Here is an 18,336-nt window from a genome sequence, read left to right on the forward strand (position 1 = left end):
CCTGAGTGGAGCACATACTGACTATCTTTTTTTTTTTTTGTGGTTATTTCCATTCTTGGAGGCTTCATTGTTCACCATAAATTTTGGATTTCTTCTCCCAACACTGACCAACACTGAATGACCTGAACAACAACTTTGCTATCTTCTGTTATCTAGGTATATTAGTTCAGCATCCTACACATATCCTTTGGAAATGCCCCCAACATTCTTAACCTTTTCCTAATCTTTGTATTTTTTGCATGTGCTGTCACTCTGGCTTCTCCGTTGTGTACCTCCAATCACAGTCTCATATTTGTATATTGTCTTATTGCTGCAATTCCTACTCAGAACTTTTACAGGAATCTCTGTGTCAGGATTTCTTCTTCCCTCTCCTCTACCTTTCGACTATTTCATGTCTCTTATTGAGATTTTTCCTAACAATGCTGGCCTTAATCCTCGGAAGGTTCATGGACTTGACAGAGTCCCTCCAATAAATCTCAGAAACTGTGCCTCCTTGTTTAAACCTTGTCTAATCAAACTCTATCAACATGAAACTGTGCCTTCTTGCTTGAACCTTGTCTAGTCAAACTCTATCAATACAGTCTGTCAATATTATGCGTTCTTGTCTTGCTGGAGCTTTGCCTGTATGTAGCCTGTTTCAAAAGAAAAAGGTGACCGCTTTGATTTATTTGATTTCCAGTACAAGTTATGTTGTTGGCGTTCTTCTGGTGATCTGGCATTCCTTAATGTGTCTTGGTCATCCGCTTTCAGGGATTTTGGTGAAACTTGATGTTGCTTTAGACATACCAAGAACTTTGGATAAATTCTGACACATCATTAATCCCACATTTACCCTTCCACGTGTCCTATCCTTCTCTCTGCGACTTCAAGGATCCTTTTTAACCGTTTATTGTTCTTGTGGTACACGATTACTATTCCTCTAATTCTACTAACATTGGTGTTCCTCAAGGATCTGTCGTGTTTTCCACTTTCTTGCTATTAATCGTCAGTGATCAAAACTGATTTTCCTACCCACTCCTACGCTGATTACACCACCATGCAATTTTCCACGTCTTTTCATAAACTTCCAACTCTTTAGGAATTAATCAATTCACGCAAGGAAGCCAAAGAAGACCTGACGTCCGACCTTTCTAAAATTTCTGATTGGGGAAGAGAAAACGTAGGGTTGTTCAGTTCCTTTATCTATTAACTAGGCACAAACTTCCAGATAACTATCCCCTCATTTTGAAAAGCACTAAGCTCCCCCCCACCTTCTACATTGAACATCTGTGGCCTCTTCCTTACTGTGTAACAATCCATACTTGAAATTTCACATATATCTAGTTAAAGTGTCTTCCATGACGTTCTACGTTCTGAGACGCCACCACAAATCCTGCCGCTCTGCGGGCACCTCAGAGATTTTCTAATACCCTGAAATGCAAAACACATTTTAGAGTTAGTATACTACTACCCTTTGTCTCTCAGATGTGACATGGTTACCTGTTTATGAGTCATATATATATATATATATATATATATATATATATATATATATATATATATATATATATATATATATATATATATATATATATATATATATATATATATATATATATCATCGTTACGGATGCTAATGTTTAAAAATAAAAATTTCCATAGATTTGAATTATTACGTCTGAGAAGTCTGTCGTGTGATAGTATGAAGATGCCTTCATATCATTCCTCTTCTCCCTGACGTTTCGTGTAATTACTTCTTTCGTCCAATATTCAATAATACCAGAGTCCTCGAGACGGCCCGTCAATTGCTGGAATTGTTCGTAATAAGGCGCGCCCTTTCTGAAAGTAAGACGTACAAGGTAAATTTTTATTTAAAATCTTGACATGTAAAATTACCCTTGTCTATATTACATCTTAAAACGTGAGTGTTAAAGTTTAAATTTTGATATCACCGGTAAAATTTATTATTATTATTATTTTTTTTCTAATAAACGTAAAGTACCTACAGTTGTACAGAAAAGTCATCTATACCATTTGGTTAGGCTATTATATGTGGCACCAGAGTCTGTGGATTTAAAGATAAAACAAATCCTTTAGATAAACACCATTCAAGGATGAAGGTAGCTGCTGTCCTCTCTCTCTCTCTCTCTCTCTCTCTCTCTCTCTCTCTCTCTCTCTCTCTCTCTCTCTCTCTCTCTCTCTCTCTCTCTCTCTCTCTCTCTCTCTCTCTCTCTCATATATATATATATATATATATATATATATATATATATATATATATATATATATATATATATATATATATATATATATATATATATATATATATATATATATATCTGATCGCCAGTACTGGGTTCACGTCAAGACCGCTTTACTGGTGACCTTATGGCTTTCCTTGCTGGGTCTTGGTCATACTCTTTTAGAGATTTTAGTGAAACTTTTTGCTGTTGCCTTAAACATATCAAAAGCTTTTGATAGAGTTTGACACAAAGCTTTGACTTTCAAACTACCCTCATACGCCTTCTATCCTTCTTTCTGTGACTTAATCTCAAGTTTCCTTTCTGACCGTTCTATTGCTGCTGTGGTAGACGGTCACTGATCTCCTAAATCTTTTAACAGTGGTGTTCTTCAGGGTTCTGTCCTGTCACTCACTCTCTTCCTATTATTCACCAATGACCTTCTAAACCAGACTTCTTGTCCTACCCACTCCTACCCTTATGATACCACCCTGCACTTTTCCACGTCTTTTCATAGACGCCCAAATCTTCAGAAAGTAAACAGTTCACTCAGGGAAGCCACAGAGCGCCTAACTTCTGATCTCTCTAAAATTTCTGATTGTGGCAGAGCAAACTTGGTATTGCCTCAATGCCTCAAAATTTAAATTACTCCATCTATCAACTCGACACAATCTTCCACACAGCTATCCCCCCTTCTTCAATGACACTCAACTGTCCCCCTCTTCTACACTGAACATCCTCGGTCTGTCGTTTTCTTATACTCTAAACTGGAAATTTCACATCTCATCTCTAGCTAAAACAGCTTTTATGAAATTAGGTGTTCTGGAAAGTCTCAGCCATTTTTTTTTTCTCACCCCCCTCCTCCAGCTTAATCCTCCCTTATCAGTCCATGTATGGAATATGTTTTACATGTATGTCATACCGTTCTTTTAGGCAGGGTGGAATCAAAAGCGTTTCGTCTCATCATTCCTCTCCTCTAACTGACTGGCTTCAGTTTATCATCGCTGCAATGTTGCATCTCTAGCTATCTTCTACCGTTATTTTCATGCTAACTTCTCTTCTGATCTTGCTAACTGCATGTCTCCCCTCTTCTCGTGGCTTCGCTGTACAAGACTTTCTTCTTTCGTTCACCCTTATTGCGTCCACTTCTCTAATGCAAGAGTTAACCAGTATTCTCAGTCATTTTCTGGTAAACTCTGGAACTTCCTGCCTGCTTCAGCATTTCATCTTTGTATGATTTGAATTCCTTCAAGAGGGAGGAGGGAGGAGGGAGGAGGGAACGGCATCTATGTGAACTTTTTTTTTTTTTTTTGCTTTTTGCAGATGTCCCTCTTACATAAAAAAAGAAAACTATATATATATATATATATATATATATATATATATATATATATATATATATATATATATATATATATATATATATATATATATATATATATATATATTTATGGTCCCCATCTGGGGAGGGGACCATAAATGTCCCCAGGTCGGATTGCCTTTCCGTCGACGACCCTAAGTGTCTTGACACCCCCCTCAACTTTTTCTTCATTAACTTCTGCAACATTCGCGGTCTAAGATCTAATTTTCAATCTGTAGAACACCACCTCTCCTCTTCTAAACCTCATCTTCTTTTCCTCACTGAAACTCAGGTGTCTGAGGCAACTGACAGTAGCCCCTTTTCTGTTCCCTCCTACTTTCTCTATCCTCATTTTCGATCCAAAGCTGGATGCTGCGTTTATGTGCGCAATGACTTAACCTGCTCTCGTACCCACGCTCTTGAATCTTCCGAGTTTTCCACCATCTGGCTACGACTACAGAGTCATTCTCATACTAAATTTATCTGTGCTGTATACCTCTCTCCTAACTCCTCTGACTATAAGAAATTCTTTGACTACTTAACTTCCAAAGTGGAGCACATTCTGACCCTCTTCCCTTTTGCAGAGATCTCCATTCTTGGAGACTTTAATGTTCACCACCAGCTTTGGCTTTCCTCTCCCTTCACTGACCATCCTGGTGAACTAGCCTACAACTTTGCTATCCTCCATGACCTAGAGCAATTGGTGCAACACCCTACTCGTATTCCTGACCGTCTTGGAGATACGCCCAACATTCTTGACCTTTTCCTGACCTCTAATCCTTCTGCTTATGCTGTCACCCTTTCTTCTCCGTTGGGCTCCTCCGATCACAATCTCATATCTTTATCTTGTCCTATCACTCCAATCCCTCCTCAGGATCCCCCAAAGCGAAGGTGCCTCTGGCGTTTTGCCTCTGCTAGTTGGGGGGACCTGAGGCGGTATTTTTCTGATTTTCCTTGGTATGACTACTGCTTCCGTGTCAGAGACCCGTCTTTGTGTGCTGAGCGCATAACAGAGGTGATAGTGTCTGGCATGGAGGCGTACATTCCTCACTCTTTTTCTCGTCCTAAACCTTCTAAACCTTGGTTTAACACAGCTTGTTCTCGTGCTATACATGATAGAGAGGTGGCCCACAAAAGGTACTTAAGCCTTCCTTCACCAGAATCTCATGCACTTTATATTTCTGCCCGGAACCATGCCAAGTCTGTTCTCCAACTAGCCAAAAACTCCTTCATTAACAGAAAATGTCAAAACCTTTCAAGATCTAACTCCCCTCGTGATTTCTGGCATCTAGCCAAAAATATCTCCAATAACTTTGCTTCTTCTTCTTTCCCTCCTCTACTTCAACCAGATGGCACCACTGCTATCACATCTATTTCTAAAGCTGAACTCTTTGCTCAAACCTTTGCTAAAAACTCTACCTTGGACGATTCTGGGCTTGTTCCTCCCTCTCCTCCACCCTCTGACTACTTCATGCCTCGTATTAAAATTCTTCGTAATGATGTTTTCCATGCCCTCGCTGGCCTAAACCCTCAGAAGGCTTATGGACCTGATGGGGTCCCTCCTATTGCTCTCCGAAACTGTGCCTCCGTGCTTGCACCTTGCCTAGTCAAACTCTTTCAGCTCTGTCTGTCAACATCTACCTTTCCTTCTTGCTGGAAGTTTGCCTACATTCAACCTGTTCCTAAAAAGGGTGACCGCTCTAATCCCTCAAACTACCGTCCTATTGCTTTAATTTCCTGCTTATCTAAAGTTTTTGAATCTATCCTCAACAGGAAGATTCTTAAACATCTATCACTTCACAACCTTCTATCTGATCGCCAGTATGGGTTCCGTCAAGGCCGCTCTACTGGTGATCTTCTGGCTTTCCTTACTGAGTCTTGGTCATCCTCTTTTAGAGACTTTGGTCAAACTTTTGCTGTTGCCTTGGACATATCAAAAGCCTTTGATAGAGTCTGGCACAAAGCTTTGATTTCCAAACTACCCTCCTACGGTTTCTATCCTTCTCTCTGTAACTTCATCTCAAGTTTCCTTTCTGACCGTTCTATTGCTGCTGTGGTAGACGGTCACTGTTCTTCTCCTAAATCTATTAACAGTGGTGTTCCTCAGGGTTCTGTCCTGTCACCCACTCTCTTCTTATTATTCATTAATGATCTTCTAAACCAAACTTCTTGTCCTATCCACTCCTATGCTGATGATACCACCCTGCACTTTTCCACGTCTTTTCATAGACGTCCAACCCTTCAGGAGGTAAACATATCACGCAGGGAAGCCACAGAACGCCTGACTTCTGATCTTTCTAAAATTTCTGATTGGGGCAGAGCAAACTTGGTATTGTTCAATGCCTCAAAAACTCAATTCCTCCATCTATCAACTCGACACAATCTTCCAGACAACTATCCCCTCTTCTTCAATGACACTCAACTATCCCCCTCTTCTACACTGAACATCCTTGGTCTGTCCTTTACTTATAATCTGAACTGGAAACTTCACATCTCATCTCTAGCTAAAACAGCTTCTATGAAGTTAGGTGTTCTGAGACGTCTCCGCCAGTTTTTCTCACCCCCCCAGCTGCTAACTCTGTACAAGGGCCTTATCCGTCCATGTATGGAGTATGCTTCACATGTCTGGGGGGGTTCCACTCATACTGCTGTTCTAGACAGGGTGGAATCAAAAGCTTTTCGTCTCATCAACTCCTCTCCTCTAACTGACTGTCTTCAGCCTCTCTCTCACCGCCGCAATGTTGCATCTCTAGCTGTCTTCTACCGCTATTTTCATGCTAACTGCTCTTCTGATCTTGCTAACTGCATGCCTCCCCTCCTTCCGCGGCCTCGCTGCACAAGACTTTCATCTTTCTCTCACTCCTATTCTGTCCACCTCTCTAACGCAAGAGTTAACCAGTATTCTCAATCATTCATCCCTTTCTCTGGTAAACTCTGGAATTCCTTGCCTGCTTCTGTATTTCCACCTTCCTATGACTTGAATTCCTTCAAGAGGGAGGTTTCAAGACACTTATCCACCAATTTTTGACCACTGCTTTGACCCTTTTAGGGACTGGCATTTCAGTGGGCATTTTTTTTTATTAGATTTTTGTTGCCCTTGGCCAGTATCCTTCCTACATAAAAAAAAAAAAAAAAAAAAAAAAAAAAAATATATATATATATATATATATATATATATATATATATATATATATATATATATATATATATATATATATATATATATATATATATATATATATATATATATATATATATATATATATATATATCGTCTCATTTAATGTTTTTTTTTCCCGTTTTACTGGTATCATTATCACTATTTATATTTTTTTGCTGTTCTTTTTCTTCTTCTTCATCAACATAATCATCATTATCGTATTATTAATATTGTTATTATTATTATTATTATTATTATTATTATTATTCATTTTTATTTTAATTGTTTTATTGTTCTTGCTATTCTTCTAGATATTTTGTTGTTCTTTTTTTCTTTTGTTGATTTTGTTGTTGATGTGTAGTAGTAGCAGTAACTGTGTTAGTAGTAGTAGTTGTAGTTGAAATAAGTCATTCGTGTATTAGTGTTGGAGAGCAGCAGCAATAATATTAATGTCTTTACTCAGTCACTCTTTAGTACTATCATTATTGATCTATATGTTATTATGGTATTCATGTGTATGTAACGCATCATTACAATGATCACAATTACCATCATAATCTTTATATGATAATTTCTAACATCATCAGATCAAAGACACCATGATTCACAAACAGTGTCATCATAGTCTAATTCATGAGGAGGGAGAGGAGGAGGTTGAAAGCACTGGGAGGGTGGGGTGGGAGGACGACGAAGATAATATGACAGACGTTGAAGAGGAAGAGGAAGAGAAGGACAAGATGACTCTCAATGAGGAGGAGGATGACGATGACAAGATGGCAGGCATTGAGGAGGGCGATGATGAGGACGAAGTGACTGGATGTGAAGAGGAAGACGACGGCGAGAAACTAACTGGATGTGAGAAAGAGCAGGAAGAGAACATAAGTAGTAGTGAGCGCGTCAACGTGAAGGATGAGCCATACGTTAGGCACGGAGCTGGAGCGATGTCATCTGTTCACATCCTCCTAACAAAAAGAATATTTTAACATGGAATGACGACCAGGACTTTGTGCCTCACATCCATCACCTTGACTCGTCTCTTTCAGGAATCACTACAGCTTTTCCTGTTATGCCCGATGCAGTCGAAGTGGAATACTTCAAGGCATTTTGGAACAGGAAATCATGAATAACATTGTAAATTAAACCAATAAACCAATTACATGATTAGCTAAGTAGTAAGCAGCAACAATAACTAAGCAGCAGCAATAATTGAAAGAGACGAACGAGACAACACCACGGCACATCACTCAACATTTGAATCAACACTAACGTTAGAAAACATTTTTTTATTTCTTGTTCCCACGTTATTGATGCCGCACTCAAAGAAGGATGTTCTAAGTGATTATTGAGAAAAAAAAAAAAAAGACTCCCTGCTAGGTACACTTGCTTTCGGTAAATACATGGGCAGAAAGAGGGTTCAGGCTATTCTCTGTTCCTTACATTTTGTCTCCGCCTCTTGACGAAGGCATTTGGGAACCGCTACTATGAATGGATGCCATGCCTATCCTTAGAGTTTGGCCAGGATTCGAACCCGTGCGCCTGAGAACTCTTTGACCCCAAAATGCACGCGCTCCCACTATACCACTGTGACCCTGCTCATGCCACTTTGATGAATGCATACAATGTCATGTTCATACAGAATGGAAAGAAACCAATGTTGCTGAGGAGGTTCAGCTTCCTGGTTTGATATAAATTACTATAAAAGTAAGGCCAGCCAGTCTATGCAGAGGGTCCGCTTGTCATGTAATGGCTGGGTGTAGTGCCCCTATCTGCAACCCATTCCTACCTCACCACCTACTGCCACTGCCAAAAGGACAAAAGAAATGTCATCCTCAGCATCCCAGCTTATTTATTTATCTATTTATTTATTTATTTTAATTATTGTTTCTGCATTTTTTTATCGCTGACTTGCCCAACTGTACTCTCAAGCAGCAGGTATCCCCAGCGTCAGCAAGATATTTTCCTCCTCTCAATTCTTCCTCAGGTCGGGAGGCTCTCTCTCTCTCTCTCTCTCTCTCTCTCCCTCTCTCTCTCTCTCTCTCTCTCTCTCTCTCTCTCTCTCTCTCTCTCTCTCTCTCTCTCTCTCTCTCTCTCTCTCTCTCTCTCCAGCAGCAGAGAATCCCCATAGCTAGCAGCTACCTCAAGGGTCCTTCTCAGGCCGGCACCCAGGCCTCGAGCAGACACCCCACAAGCTGTTTCACTTTTCAAGCCCAAGACCCACAGGCACGAGACTAATACCTTATACAAATCCAAGGAAAGGATGACCATGTCTTACTACAGCCATTCACATTTATTAATATACTTACAAGTGAAAGAAGTGCATGAAATAGCATAATAATTACGCAATATATATATATATATATATATATATATATATATATATATATATATATATATATATATATATATATATATATATATATATATATATATATATATATATATATATATATATATGTGTGTGTGTGTGTGTGTGTGTGTGTGTAATTATTATGCTATTTGATGCACTTATGGAATATATATATATATATATATATATATATATATATATATATATATATATATATATATATATATATATATATATATATATATATATATATATATATATATATATATATATATATATATATATATATATATATCAACAAATAATTATGGATTTTTTAGGATTTGGATCTTTATCCTGATTATTATTATTATTATTATTATTATTATTATTATTATTATTATTATTATCACCACACACACACACACACACACACACACACACACACACACTTCAGTATCCATTACATGAGAGAGAGAGAGAGAGAGAGAGAGAGAGAGAGAGAGAGAGAGAGAGAGAGAGAGAGAGAGAGAGAGAGAGAGAGAGAGAGAGAGAGGGAGAGAGAGAGAGATGGGGGGGAAACACATACACACTCTCTTCAGTACCCATTACACGAGAGAGAGAGAGAGAGAGAGAGAGAGAGAGAGAGAGAGAGAGAGAGAGAGAGAGAGAGAGAGGAGGGAACACGGCACTCGTACAGGGCCTCCTGGAAGAATAGGCTATCAGCGACACTATTTCTCTCTCTCTCTCTCTCTCTCTCTCTCTCTCTCTCTCTCTCTCTCTCTCTCTCTCTCTCTCTCTCTCTCTCTCTCTCTCTCTCTCTCCGTTGAAGTAAGGTGTTACTGAGATAGTACATTTAATATGATAATTTTTTTGAAGACATTGTTACCCCCGGTAAGTAATGGTGCCGGTGTACCAGTCTGTATTTCCGTCCGTCTGAGATTCCCCCAGGGGGAAATCTGGCCCAGGATAAATCTCCCCCAGGGGAAAATTTGACCCAGGATAGTATTCCCCCCTCCTGGCCAATATTCCCCCCACCCCCATACACATACACAACCACCAGATCTTCAATAATAAGGGACCATCCAGGAAGCATGATGTGAACGTTTACAACTATGGCCGTAACTAGTCAACGCTTTAATAGTCCGATCCCCGAGTGGCATGCATCACACGTGGCACATACGACGTGCCACGCCACTTCTGTGTGAAAGGTATCATATATTTCCAGATGTTCGTTTCCGCGTGGCATGCCACGTGCGACGTGCCACCTTGGTGTGAAAGCGGCCTAACTTAATGAGGCAAACTGGCAAATCACTGAAGCCTAACAATACAGTGATTCGATCATCACGAGACAGGGACTTCAGCATTACAAAAAAAAAAAAAAAATGAAACAAACAAAGTCAACAACAGGCGATAGGGAGCAGCTGAGTGTCAGATTACTCCGAGCAGTAGTATGGGTAGCAGCAGGTGTATCTGAACATGGAGGAGTACATCTACCACACATACTTCCAATACCTGGATAGTGGAAAGTACCCTGATGGACTAAACAAAGAAGAAAAACGTGATATTAGAAAGAAGTGCGAGCCACTTTGTGTTCAAGAGGGATACTTGATGCCTAAACAACGCAGGAAGGGTGAAGTTCAGCTACGCCAAGTGTTAATGAAAGCGGAAGTGAACAGAGTTATCAAAGCTTGCCATGAAGGATTTGGGGGAGCACATATGGGGAGAGATAAAACAGTTGGAAAGATAACTGCTAAATATTTTGTTAAAGGCATTAAAGAAATTGTCACTGATTATATTTCAAAATGTGACAAATGCCAGAAAGCAGCCAATAAGCCCTCAATGCAAGCTCCTGAGTTGCATCCAGTGCCTGTTCCAGAAAAAGTGTGGTCGCAGGTGGGAATGGACTTGATTGGACCCTTACCCAAAACAGAAAGACAACACTGTTACATTGTAGCAATGACCAATTACTTTTCAAAATTTCCAGTTGCTGCACTTTTAAAGCACAAAACTGCAGCAGAGGTGGCCCAGTTCTTTTTAGATGCCATGTGTGACTTTGGTTGTGTTGAAACACTTATTACTGACCAAGGCCGCGAATTTGTAAATCAACTGAATGACATCCTCTGTGAAAAGCTGCAAATTAATCACAAAATTGCTTCACCCTATCACCCTCAAACTAATGGACTGCAGGAAAGATTCAATCAGACACTTGAAAGAGCTCTCATGAAATGCGTCAATGAAAAGCAAAACGACTGGGATATGCACATAAAAAGAATCCTGTTCGGATATCGCACATCTGTTCATTCCAGCACTGGTGTTGCCCCTTTCACTGCAATGTTTAGGCGAGATCCAGTACTCCCCATCTACTTAGACACTGGATCACAGGTGAAAGACGGAGCAACGACAGAAGAAACTATTAAAGAGTTAACAGAGAGAGTAGTGTCAGAAAAGAAGGCAGCTGAGGAAAAAATGGCGATCAACATTGCAAAATCTCAAAGTAGACGGAAGAAGAACTATGATAAGAGACATACAGGCAAATCAAGTGAAATAGCTGAGGGCTCATTAGTACTGATGAAAACAACAAAAATAATCACCGAATGGGAGGAAAATTAGAAACAAAGTACATAGGCCCTTATGAAGTTGTTTCTCTGCAAGGAAAGGGACGTGCAAAACTAAAAAAAATCTCTCAACAGGCAAAGAACTGAGAAATACATATCATGTGATAAATTTGAAGCTGTACAAACTTGATGGTGCAAGCGGAGATGGACAAGATCAGGACAACTACCAGGATCAAGAATACACCATGAACAGGAAAAAGCAGGGGCAATCTCAACAAACACTGGATCGAAGTATTTCAGCAAGAGAAAGGACGCTTTTACTCATGTTTTTAGATGAGGAAGTTGCTACAAGAGTGGAAATAGATGGAGAGACTATAACAGAAGAAGAAATAGAGACAAGACCAGAAAAGCTTCCTGGTATTCTTGCCAACAATAAGGAAAACCTTCAAGCAATTTACAAATACATGGATGATGATGCAGTTACGACGCTTCACGCTACTATCAAAGCTAAAGAAGACGACATTCCTGGAGCATGGGTTTGTCCAGAATGTGCGGAAATCACAGCAGATGGACGTGAAGTGGTAAAGTGTGAATCTTGCTACGAATGGTACCACACTGCTTGCCTTGGATCTGCAAAAAAATTTCAAGGCATCGTGGAGCTGCTGCAAATGTAACCCAACCCAGTATGAAGTTCCCTTTAAAGATTTTTAACTTTATAATAGGAAATAAATGTTAACGTTATATTTACAGATTTTTAAGTCTCCCTTGGGAGACAGTCTTTTAACCTTAAATTTCAATAATACTCACCAAGCCTATCATCTTTTAAAGACAAATTTAAGAGACACATGTTATCATCATATTAGTCATGCATTGCAATCATCAAATAATAAATACCTTTATAGTTTTACTATATTATCATAGAAACTTACAGTATTATTATATTATATTGTCAGGGTTTCCATTATTTGTGCTTTATTAGTAGTAAACTTTGTATTAGTATTATTTGTTCTTATTAGCTTCAGTTTATTTTACTTTTGTTACATTATACCATTTATACAGTGTTTTAAAATTTTTAAGTTATATACCATTGCCCATAAAGCTTAATGTTTCCAAAGGGCTGTTTGTCCTATTATTAATTACTATATGTGATAATGTATATGCATATGACAAACATAATAAAGTGTTTAAAGTTTTTTAAAGTGTTTAATATGTTTCAACTTCCATTTGTAATCTTGAAATGATAAATCTTAAAAAAAAAAAAAAAACATCATGAGCTTCCCTTTACTCTTCAATAACCACTGTATTCGTTACATTACGCTGTTTTGTGTACGGTGGACTTGACTCTCTGACGTACAAAACGTCTCCTTCCCTATCTTTATTCTTGTCTCCCCCTTCCCTTGTCGATAGTGCCATATGACCTATATTTTCCTGTCACATTTACATGCGTCATAAGCATTACAATACTTTATACTACTTGCCCTTGGTGACTTGAGAACGGTGGTATGATTTTTTGTGTGAGGGGGGAATTTAACCTAGGCTACTGTTCCCAGGGGGAACTACAGTCAGGGGGGAATTTTTTCCTGCTACACCGGTAACTCGTGTGTCACAGTGAACATAAATAATTTCTACAACATTCACCTCAACCTTCACGTAATTATAAAATTCAACTAGATTTGTATACCACATTTATAAAGAGAGCAAAAATTATACACAGTCAGGTACATACACTATGATAAATACTGCATAATAAAGTAGCCAATCACTGCTCTCTTCTGGGCGAAGTCGAGTTGCTAGTTACTGTTCTCTGGTTGATTATCTATTTATTTTATATTGATGTATCCTATATTCTTGCGTACATGCACATGCTTTTTTCAAGTGTATTAAGTACGTACGCTATCTTTTGGCAAGGATAAAATTTGAGCAAAATTTCTATTAACGAAAATAAAAATACCGCTTATGATTATATGCTTTGAAAAAAGAATTCGGCGGTGTAAGGGCTAACCCGTAAATTGTTGTGCTGTGTCAGGGATAGTGGTCTTGCCGGGTTGTATCTTTTTATGTTTCTTATTTACATCATAGAATGGTAAAAAAAAAAAAAAATCATTATATATATATATATATATATATATATATATATATATATATATATATATATATATATATATATATATATATATATATATATATATATATATATATATATTTATTTATTTATTATTCCCATGCTATGAACAGAAGTAGCTATGAACGGTGTAGTTACCATACGATTTTGAATCTTGGATTTTTTTTCCTGTCTCAGAGCTCACAACATCGGACTAGGGATGCGGATTTTTATTTTTATATTTTTAAAGCTTTTATCTTTACATACGCTTTCCACAACCCTACAGTATGTGCAATAAATTAGTACTTACTTACGTTACAAACACCGTACCTATAAATAAACAAGAATTATATGTTCAAGAAAATGATTAGATGTGTATCTGGCAGCACCCTACGTCTGAAGGCCGTGGCTACTACGCCCGCAGATCTCGAATAATCGAACTTACCAAAAAATTTATGATTTTCCAGTTTTCCTTTCCGATTAATCTGAAGTCTCGTTTCCTATTTCTTATACTTTACTGGTTATAGATTTAAGAATTTCTTATGATATATTCAACCACTTATATATATATATATATATATATATATATATATATATATATATATATATATATATATATATATATATATATATATATATATATATATATATATATATATATATATATATATATATATATATATATATATATATATATATATATATATATATATATATATATATATATATATATTTTTTTTTTTTTTTTTATTATTCATTTATTTATTTTATTTCGGGGAAGCAACAGCCCTCCCTGTGCAGCCAACTCCGCAACATTAATAACAAAAATCTTTATCCCTCTCCAATAACATAGGTTTCAATTTAATTTTATTGCCTTGATTATTACATGTATGTTGACATAGGCATCGAGCAAATAAATAAATAATCCACAAATATGTCTCAGTTCTTACATAGTATTCAGTCTATAATGGCTCCGAGCACAAAAGACAGGTATGTATATGAAAACATTCACTCCTGACTTGTCAAAATATTCTTTGTTACTGTTATTAACAAGTCTTACATATACAAACAAAATTAAAGGCTGTAGAATGGCTAAGTAATGAAATAATAATTAAATATCCGTACTAAGCACTTCCTTCAGACAGGGTCACGGCTAATTGAGTGCAGAGTTGATATATATATTCCGCAGTGGGGGCAGAGTGCTCACAGACCTGTCCCGCTGCTGGGGAAGGTTTGGGCGAGTCAGAGTTAGGCTCATTCCTGATTCATAGTGCTAAGACTGATTGCGATAGAGTAGAATTACCACAAGAAGCGCATGACTTGTTTGGGAGTGCTGCCGAGGGTGAGGTTTGAGTACTTTGCTGGTTTGTCTCACTCTACGGAGCCTCTCGGAGGTGGCGCTCAGGTGAAGTAGTAACCTAGTTTAGAGGATGTGGACGCTCAGAGTCACCCTCTGTCACAGGAGTAGCTGGAATTTGAGTCACAAACGCTCTCTCGGCCGATGTCTGATTTTTCCTAGTTCCCCCCTCCCATAAGGCCTTGTATAGTATACGATAATAATAATAAAACATACTGTAATCACCAACCTTAGATATATAGTAATATGCCTTCCCTAGGCACGCCTTCCCACGCCTTGCTAAGCACCAAGTCTACGCTCTATGATATCCTGCCTGCTATTGAAGCTAAACTTGTGGGAAAACGCAGACACAGGAGGGGGGATTTGGGAGGGAAAAAAGGAAAGAAGAGGCAGAACTAGTGGAGTGAAAGGGGGAGACGGAGTACGGGGTGGGTGGGTGGATGAGGAGGGGTGGGGGAGAGGATGAACATTTGTCTCTCTTCCCTCGCTGTAACACATATATATATATACATGCACTAACAAGTCCCCTCCCTCGACAAACACTCAACATTTACATTATTAGCTCCCTTTATGTGTTTTATATCAAGGCTATACTCCTACAGCAGCAGGCTCCATCGACTAAGCCTCACATTCTTAAATTTAAACCGTTAAAAAGTTGTAAGAGGCTATGGTCACAATATATATATACATATATATATATATATATATATATATATATATATATATATATATATATATATATATATATATATATATATATATATATATATATATATATATATATATATGGCTAAGCGACAGGCGTCAAACAGTTGTATTAAACGGTTCTAAATCCAAGTTGGGTCATGTAGTTAGTGGGGTACCACATGGATCAGTATTAAAACCATTGTTGTTTTTAATATATATCAATGACTTGGATAGTGGAATTAGTAGTCATGTTAGTAAATTTCCGAATGACACAAAGATATGTACATTAATTAGATCAGAATCGGATGCCATTGCCTTGCAGGCAGATCTAGATAAGATGAATTAATGAACGGACAGATGGCAAATGCAATTTAATAACAACAAATGCAAAGTACTTAGCGTAGGGAAAGGAAACCCACACAGTAGGTACAAAATAAATAACGAAACTCTGGCAAGATCAGCGTACGAAAAAGATTTAGGAGTTATAGCTAGCTCTGAACTCCGTCTAGGGAAGCAATGCATAGAGGCCAGAAGCAGCGCAAATAGTGTATTAGGATTAATTTTTTGAAGTATTAAAAATAGAAGCCCCGAAGTAATATTAAAGTTAAGTTTGGCGCTGGTCAGACCTCATCTACAATACGGTGTGCATTTCCTGTCCCCACATTACAGGAAAGATATAAATCTATTGGAATCAGAACAAAGCAAAATGACTAACAGGATACAGGTGATGAGGAATATTCCTTACGAGGCGAGATTTTAGCTGTTGGACAGAAGTAAGTTAACAGGGGACCAGATAGAAATCTTGATGTGGTATAAGGGTTACAACAAGAGGGACGTAAGCAAAATCCTTACGATCAGCAACCAATGTAGAACAAGAAATAACGGATTCAACCTTGATAAAAAATAGGTTTAAGAAAGAGAGAGGAAGAAATTCGTTTTCAAATAGTGGTAGATTAATGGAATGGACTCAATAACCATGTTTTTTTCTTTTAGATATATATATATATATATATATATATATATATATATATATATATATATATATATATATATATATATATATATATATATATATATATATATATATATATATATATATATATATATATATATATATATATATATATATATATATATATATATATATATGAGGGAGAATGGCCAAGGACAACAGGAATCCAGTAAAAAAAAAAAAAAAAAACACTAAGTTGCCAGTCCCAGAAAAGGCGTTAGTAAAAAAGTTGAAGTATAAGCGTCTTGAAACCTCACTCTTCAAGAAATTCAAGTTATAGGAAGGTGGAAATACAAAGCAGACAGGGAGTTCCAAAGAAGGGAGTGACAGAGAAAGGGATGAATGATTAAAAATACTGGTTAACTCTTGCATTAGAAGGGTGAGAGAAAGAATAAAGTCTTGTGGAGCGAGGTCGCGGGAGGAGGGGACGCATGCAGTTAGCAACATCAGAGGAGCAGTTAGCATGAAAATAGCGGTAATAGTCAGCTAGATATCCAACATTGCAGCGATGAGAGAGAGGCTGAAGACACTCAGTTAAAGGAGAGGAGTTGATGATAAGAAAAGCTTCTCATTCCACCCTGTCTAGAAGAGCGGTATGAGTGGAACCGCCCCCCCCAAAAAAAAAAAAAAACTTGTGAAGGATATTCCATACATGGACGGATAAAGCCCTTGTACAGAGTTAGCAGCTGGGAAGGTGAGAAAAAAAAAAAAAAAACGGCAGAGACGTCTCAGAACACCTAACTTCATAGAAGCTGTTTTAGCTAGAGAAGAGATGTGAAGTTTCCAGTTTAGATTATAAATAAAGGACAAGAGGGGATAGTTGTCTGGAAGGTTGTGTCGAGGTGATAGATGGAGGAATTGAGTTTTTTTTGGCAGTAGACACCTGAAGAAATGATAATTACTCCCAGTGAGGTCTAAAGCACTGTTCCGGGGAGTGCTGTGAACTTATCAATAAACGCAGCTGTGACCTCACTGAACGTTTCCCTTTGTGTCTCATAACACAAGGGGGCAGTCACAGTCTGCCCTCTAAAGACAACATTCTTCTTCCACAAAAAACTACAAGCACCTAATAACACACGCACCCTTCACTCAAAAATTTCAAAATTATTATGGCGACTCCTACACCAGCCTCGGAGTCCCCATCTGGGGAGGGGACCATAAATGTCCCCAAGTCGGACTGCCTTTCTGTCGACGACCCTAAGTCCTAACTCCTCAGACTATAAGAAATTCTTTGACTACTTAACTTCCAAACTGGAGCACATTCTGACCCTCTTTCCTTTTGCAGAGATCTCCATTCTTGGAGATTTCAATGTTTACCACCAGCTTTGGCTTTCCTCTCCCTTCACTGACCATCCTGGTGAACTAGCCTTCAATTTTACTATCCTCTACGACCTAGAGCAATTGGTGCAACACCTTACTCGTATTCCTGACCGTCTTGGAGATACACCCAACATTCTTGACCTTTTCCTGACCTCTAATCCTTCTGCTTATGCTGTCACCCTTTCTTCTCCATTATGCTCCTCCAATCACAATCTCATATCTGTATCTTATCCTAT

General features: G+C 38.0%; 1 long non-coding RNA gene across 1 annotated transcript in view; it reads right to left on the reverse strand.

The window, feature by feature from the left end:
- Window positions 1–1,230: 1,230 nt before the first annotated feature.
- LOC135109609 (uncharacterized) overlaps window positions 1,231–18,336 on the reverse strand; it is a 20,941-nt gene continuing 3,835 nt past the window's right edge. The window contains exons 2-3 of the long non-coding RNA XR_010272826.1: window positions 1,656–1,818; window positions 1,231–1,410 (exon numbers count right to left, since the gene is read on the reverse strand). This is a non-coding gene — a long non-coding RNA (uncharacterized LOC135109609). The remainder of the gene's footprint in view (window positions 1,411–1,655; window positions 1,819–18,336) is intronic.

The sequence above is a fragment of the Scylla paramamosain genome, chromosome 19 (genome assembly GCF_035594125.1).
Source record: "Scylla paramamosain isolate STU-SP2022 chromosome 19, ASM3559412v1, whole genome shotgun sequence".
In the NCBI taxonomy this organism is placed as follows: domain Eukaryota; kingdom Metazoa; phylum Arthropoda; class Malacostraca; order Decapoda; family Portunidae; genus Scylla; species Scylla paramamosain.